Below are 7,010 nucleotides of genomic sequence, written 5' to 3'. Positions count from 1 at the left end.
CATCCCCATTCCCAATGCTCCCAGTGTCACATCCCAGTGTCACTGAACCACTCCCAGTGTCACATCCCAGTGTCACTGAGCCACTCCCAGTGTCACTGAGCCACTGCCAGTGTCACCTCCCCATCCCAGTGTCACATCCCAGTGTCACCTCCCCTATCTCAGTGTCACATCCCAGCTCCCAGCGTCACATCCCAGTGTCACTGAGCCACTCCCAGTGTCACCTCCCAGTGTCACTGGGCCACTCCCAGTGCTCTCAGTGTCACATCCTCGCTGCCAGTGTCACCTCCCCTATCCCAGTGTCACATCCCAGTGTCACCTCCCCTATCCCAGTGTCACCTCCCAGCTCCCAGTGTGACATCCCAGCTCCCAGTGTCACCTCCCAGTGTCACTGGGCCACTCCCAGCGCTCTCAGTGTCACATCCTCACTCCCAGTGTCACCTCCCAGTGTCACTGAGCCACTCCCAGTGTCACATCCTCACTCCCAGTGTCACTGGGCCACTGCCTGGATCCCAGCCACCACCCCCAGGTCTAATTAATGGAATCAATTGTGTAAAAGTCCTAAATCTGCTCCAAGGTGGCACTTCTGTCACTTCTCCAGCACAACTGACAGCAAGGAATAAAACAATTGCGTCTCTGGCATTTTTTATTACTTTTAACGTGCTGTCTTTCCCTTTTTTTTTGTGAGTTATTGGAAATTTAAATGATAATGGTATGCTTCACTTAAAGAAAGTATCCATAGCAACAGGAACATCTAAATTATTGCAGGCTGATCACTTCTCTGCTGGAGTCACATCACACTCCTTTCAAAGGCAGTCCCAGAGGTGCAGGGTTTTAATAGACTTTTTTTTTTTTAAATCCTTTTTTTTTTTTTGCAAATAAACAAGTGAATACACAGCACTTTCTCCATCACCTGCAAAAAGATCTAAAGTGAATAAGTGCTGGCTCAATTTGCTACCCAGAGAGGAGGAGCTGCAGGTTTGATCTCTAATCAGACTTTTTCCTTGGAGTTGCTGGTTATTCCATGTGGATTTGTGTCCAGCTCAGCTCCTGGAAATTCTCTGGGAGCAGGGAAAGCAGCAAGGGAAGATCTCTGATCCCCTGAGGAACATCTTTGTTTGATTCCCAGCTGGCCACGGGTTTAATTCTGGTTTATTATTTCCAAATTCCTGCTTGGCAGGACAAGGGGGAATGGGTTAAAGCTCAGAGCGAGGGGGATTAGATGAAATATTAGGGAGAAATCCTTCCCTGGGAGGGTGGGGAGGCCCCTGGAGTGTCCCAGGATGGGGGAAGGTGTCCCAGGAACGAGGTGATTTTTAGTTCCCTTCCCACCCAAACCATTCCATGATCCCCCAAAAAACGACTTCAGCAGCTGCCTGAGCTTCCACAGCCCATGGCTGAGAGAACACCCAGATATTTTTCTTCCATCCTCAGTGACTTTTGGGCTGAAACAGCTTTAAAAAATTCCTTCACTTCAATCACGACAAAAGCCCGAGTGCTGCACGCTCCGAGCTGTCAAACGTGAGAAACAAACTCGCTGCAAGAAATAGAAAGGCTTCTTTTTCTTTCCTTTTTTTTAATTCCAATCTCAATTATAGGAATCAAATGCGTCATCTGGATCAATAGCAGGTTGAGATTGCTCAGCCAGGAAGAGTTTGGATATAAAAAGCTGGAGCTGAGAGGCTTCCTCCGAGCTCATGTGTTATTGGCAGTGGAATGATGACACTGAGCTGTGTTTGCAGCCTGTCCTGGCCAGCTGAGGGGAAGAGCAGAGCTTTAATCAGTGTCCTGTGTGTAGGAACAGGATCCTGAGCCCAGGCAGATCCTGGCATGGTCAGGAGCAGCAGGGATTTGCCTTTGATTCCCACTTTGATTTGAATTTTCCTGTTCCCGGGGTCCTGCCCCGCACCATTCACGTGGATCTGTGTGCACAGGGCAACGAGGCAGCCTGAAAACACATGAAATATTTCTGAATATCACTGGATTCATCCCAGAACAAGAGCTGATGTGCAGAGGAGCGGCTGGGGCTCGGCCAGCCCAAAGGGAAATGTTAAAAACCGGGGAAATGTGAAATTCTTGGGGTGGTTTGGTTTGTGAGGAAGGCTGGGGGAGGCTGCAGCTTTTGGGAACGGAGTGAGGCAGTGCCAGGGGCCAGGTGAATCTTCTGTCAGCCGCTTCCAGATCAGCCTGGCTTCAGGTGAGACTTAAAAACAGAGCACAGCAGGTGGGTGGTTGGAGAGGGATGAGAACGATGCAAAAATTCTGCTGGACCTGCAGATCCTGCTCGGGTTTGAAAATCACAGCTCCCGTGAAATCACCCTCTAATAAAGAGCCTGAAACAGGAACCTGTCATTTCGTGGTTGCTGCATGAGGCAGAGGATGATCCAAGTGGCTCTGGCAGAGCTCCGTGGTGCAGCTGGAGTCAGGAATATTTCCTGGGCATGGATCACACCGAAACTCGGAGCTGGGGCTCTCCCTGCCCTGGCTCAGCTCCCTCCCAGCTGCTCCACATCAGCTCAGGTCTCCCCCTCCACAGCTGGAGACCAAATCCACCTTCCCACCTCTCCCAGGAACCAAATAAACCCCAAAGCTCCATCCACAGGCTCTGGAGAGGATTTGTCACCTGTGGGACGGGGCCAGGTTTGATCCTTTCACGTTTATGTTTGAGGATCTGTGAGAGTTTGGGGGGTAAAATGTGTTTGTGTGTGAAAAGAGCCCGTGCTTGGCTTTTAGGGGACGTGAGAGGCTGGGCTTTGTCTCTTCATGCTGGTTAAACACGCTGATGGTGGACACCAGGATGGAATTGGGGAAGGTCTGTGAGAATCTGGGTCACTCTGTGGGCTCCTCTTGGTGTTTCCAGCTGCTCTGGCTCATGGAATGTGCTGGGAGAGCTCCTGGGGCAGGCAGGAGAGCTGGAGTCACCCCCCAGCTCTGCCAGCCTCGGTGAAATGTCACTGAATCCTTCTCTTTGTTCTTCAGAGCCTCAGGAGGAGCCACAGGCTGGGCCAGGGCTGGGAAATGTCCAGGCTGAGCATCCCCTGCCTCCCACCGCGGTTCTGAGAGAGAAAATCTCTTTCCAATGCCCATTGCAAGGCACCTGCCCTGATGAGCCTGGGGTTTATCTGCTTTGGGCCATCTCAGGGAGGTGCTGGAGCCATCCCACAGTGTCTGGAGAGGAGAGGAGCTCCTGGCTGTGGTGAGAACATTCTGGGCATCTGCTCTGCCTTTCCTCAGCTGGCTCTGAGGGAGAAAATCTCCTTCCAATGCCCGTTTCAAGGCACCTGCCCTGATGAGCCTGGGGTTTATCTGCTTGGGGCCATCTCAGGGAGGTGCTGGAGCCATCCCACAGTGTCTGGAGAGGAGAGGAGCTCCTGGCTGTGGTGAGAACATTCTGCTCTGCCTTTCCTCACACGGCTCTGAGACGTCACCCGAGCCACCAGGCCACACACAGCTCTCAAAAGTGTTCTTAAAAGATCATTTCCTCTCTCTGAAAGGCCTCTCCAGCCCTGGCACTGCACTGTATTCCCTCTCATCCTCACAAAGTTTGATCTAGCAGGTGCAAAACTCTTTTTGAGGAGCGAGGAGGTGGCAGCTGTCCCAGGAGCTGAGTCCCCTCGGTGTGACCCAAGTGCCACCAGCCGCTCCATCAGCAGCCCTGGCTTGTCCTGCTGTCTCCAGGAGTCTCAGCAAGGGATGTTTGCAGGCTGAGGTTCCTCCTGTTTCATCCCTGGCAGCTCAGAGCCAGCACTGGGCTGCTGCAGGATGAAATGGAAAGAGCCCTGAGCAAGTTTAGGGGGAAGGCTCTGGAAGCTGCGAGGCTTTAAAGGCTGAGCTGGGTTTGCCTCGGGCCACGCACACGGCGCTTCCCTGGGCTCTGCAGGCATCTCCCAGGCTTTGGGATGCTCCTGGATGCTGCAGCTCCATCCATCCCACAGCTGAGGAGTCCCAAATCCACCCCCTGTGTGCCCCACGGCCCTGAGGGATCAGTGGGATCTGACACAAAGCCCCAACCTCAGATGTGCAGAGCTGACCTCGCTCCTCCCTCCCAGGCAGCTCAAAACGAGCAATTCCAGCCTCCCTCCCCTCATCCTGCAGGTTCCTCGTGTCCCACGGGAGATCAGCCTGTCCTGAGTGGCTTCAAAGAGCCCCTAACCTGGGAGAAAATCAGTGCTGGGGGGTTGGCATTGCTCCACTGCTGGACCGTGTGTCCCCTCGGCTCTCACCGAGAAATTTTGGGGTTTTTTATTCCTTCCCCAAGCCAGGACTGAAGGACACAGCCCTGAGACATTAATTCCCTTCCCCCAGCACTCCTCCATCCCCCTCTCTCTCACATTCCTGATACCTGGCAGGTATTTTTACAATCCTATAATTGTTGTTTTCCCCAGCTCCCGTTTTCTTTTTTGTTTTTCTTTTCGTTCCAGCCTGGCCACCTGGGCAGAGCCTTTTCCATCTGTATTCAGCCTGCATGGCTGGAGCAGCCCCTGGGACACAGCACTAAAACCTGAGAGCTCCAGCAGCACAAACATCTCCTGGGTGAGGCTCCAAGGAAGAGAATTTTGGGGTTTTTTCCCTGTGGATTAAGCATTGCCCTGCAGTTTTAAAGGAGTAAAAAAAGGAAAGATGGAATCTGTGGGTGCCCGTAGGAGATTTGTCATTTTGTGGAGTGATGAGTCTGAGCCAGCACCACAGAGACACCAGGAAGGAAAAACATTTCCCTGGCTCACACCAGCAGAATAAAATTATTCCATTTTCTACTGACCCAGGACAAATTGAGAGGCCACTGAGGAAAATCTGAACGGAGCTGGAGGATCAAAACCCCTCTCCCAGCAGCAGCAGGGGCTGTGTGACCACTCAAGGAGCACAACCAGCTCCTGGGTGGGACTGGGAGAGCAAACTCCAGGGTGAGAGGAGGCTGTGGCTGTGTGACACCAGCAGCGTGGGACAAAAATGACAACAATTCAGTGCTGACCTCCCCAGGCTCTGCTTAAATTTAGTGCAGACAGTGATTCATCCCAGGCAGGTCGGGAGGGACCCGTTCCTCAGGTCAGGACAGATGAACTTCACCCTCAAGGTGACTGGAAAGTTATTTTGGGCTGTAGAGAACCCTCTCCTTATTTCAGTGTTTATTTCAGTGTTTATTTCAGTGCTTATTTCAGTGTTTTTTCCAGTGCTTTCAGAGCACAGCTGGAGGGGTTTGGCCCCACAGGGGGAGATGGGCACCCAGGGAAAAGCTGGATTTGTTTTCCTCCTCCCTGACTTATCTTGGGGTCTGCTCTGCCTGACAGGTGAAGTTTTAGGCTGAAAATTATTCTTAGACCTTTCCCACTTGGGATCTTGTTTCTGAAGCCATCTAAAATAGGCTGTTGCTCCACATTCACAGGAGCAAATTCACGGCGTTCCTCTGGCCCTCTCCTTATTTAAGCAGGGCAAAATGGAGCACAGGAGTTCTGGTGATGCTGATTTTAATGAAAAAAACAGGAAAAAAAAAGCTGCAGCCTGCTCCATTAGTCACCTGGTGTTACAGGAAAGTAATAAACTAGGAATGTTCCTGCTCTCTCCTCCATGCACCTTATGTTGTGTTTCTGCTTTTGTACCATTTTTCAGCGTCTTTGATATTTTCCTTGGCATGCAGGAGGGAAGATTGCTGAGATGTAGACATTTACCTTAATTAAACAAGATTCCTCCTCTTGTGAGAGCTTGTTCCTACACAATTCTGGTGTGAGGGACTCAGAACAGGTTTTATCTCAGATGTGAATGGGTTTTTTCCCCCTCTCCTGGGACAGAACATGAGTCTGGCTGAGGTGATGGGGTTTACATTGTCTCTCTCCTGCCTGCAGAGGACTGGTGGGATTCTCAGCAAGGCTTCTGTGCATCCCTGAGTGTGACTCTTCATTCAGATAATTATTATTTTTAATGTAGGAATGTGGAGTTAAGAGCAAAGCAGCCAGACCTGCAGATCAGTGTGTGATGATGCCCCTGAATTCAGAGCTTTGGGGGACCAAATATCCCCATTTTGTGTGGTCTGGATGTGGCTGCAGCATTTCTGTAGCTTTAGGTGAGGCAGCTGCTTTCTCTGCTCTGTCCATTCACTCCTGACAGCCACAGAGGGGGCTTAGAAACCCCTTTTTTTGCAGGTTTAGCTCATTGAAATTCTCTAAATGAAATCAGGGCAAGCCCCACTTCCAGTTTATCCATTTCTGCCACTTCCAGCCTGCAAAATTCCTCCTTGGCAACGCAGGATGGTCAAGAGATGCTGAGGGGATCATTTGAAGGAGGAGAAAGGTGCTCTTTGGAGCAGATTTTCTTCACCTTTATCCTTTCCCTCTTTCTCCATCAGTTTTCCCACACCTGGTGCTGCCCCAGCTGTGCTGGCTGAACCCCTCTGGCTTCTCCACCCTCCCTGCACAGGTCACAATGTGCAGATCATTTCTTTCCTCGCAGCTCCAGCTCCTTTCCAGCCTACACAATTCATCCTTTGGGCTGTTTGGCTGGAACAATCCCCCAGCACTCGGTTTAATCTGCCGGGCTCTCCTGGCCCTCCATTCCTGCTCCTTAAATACCTGAGCAGCGCTGCAATCCATGTCCAGATAACGAGCATCCTTAATTAGCCGGGCTCCTCCGCAGCCTCCTGCCCTCTGCTCTGGATTTCTACAGCCTTAAAACAATCGATAGCACAGAGATTTCTCCTGTCCTGAGTCATTCCAGGCCATCGGGGATTGTTTTGTTCGTTCTCCCCGCTCGGAGTTTTAGGGCTGCTGTTTGCAGAATGGCCCAGCCAGGTTTAAATGTCGGGGTTTGTCCCGATCTGATCCCAAGCAGATAAACCAGGGGCAGCTGCGGTGGGCTCGATACATTGAATAACAGCAGCCTGGGAGGTGAGGAAGGTGAGGAAGGGCCAGGATCCAGCCTCAAATCGGGCTCCAGGGCCCTGGGGAGTGCCAGAAATGTTCCAGCTCTGTTCTGCCAGCGCCGTGCTTGGCCCGGGGAGGGAGGGTATCCCTTCCCTCTCACGG

At 51.7% G+C, this 7,010-nt stretch overlaps 1 long non-coding RNA gene across 1 annotated transcript in view; it reads right to left on the bottom strand.

Moving 5' to 3' along the window:
• Positions 1-507: 507 nt before the first annotated feature.
• LOC107214265 overlaps positions 508-7,010 on the bottom strand; it is a 9,437-nt gene continuing 2,934 nt past the window's right edge. The window contains exon 3 of the long non-coding RNA XR_001524914.2: positions 508-1,945. This is a non-coding gene — a long non-coding RNA (uncharacterized LOC107214265). The remainder of the gene's footprint in view (positions 1,946-7,010) is intronic.

The sequence above is a fragment of the Parus major genome, chromosome 23 (genome assembly GCF_001522545.3).
Source record: "Parus major isolate Abel chromosome 23, Parus_major1.1, whole genome shotgun sequence".
Classification (NCBI taxonomy): domain Eukaryota; kingdom Metazoa; phylum Chordata; class Aves; order Passeriformes; family Paridae; genus Parus; species Parus major.
Note: the sequence above shows the minus strand (reverse complement) of the source record. Positions and strands in the feature narration are given on the sequence as shown.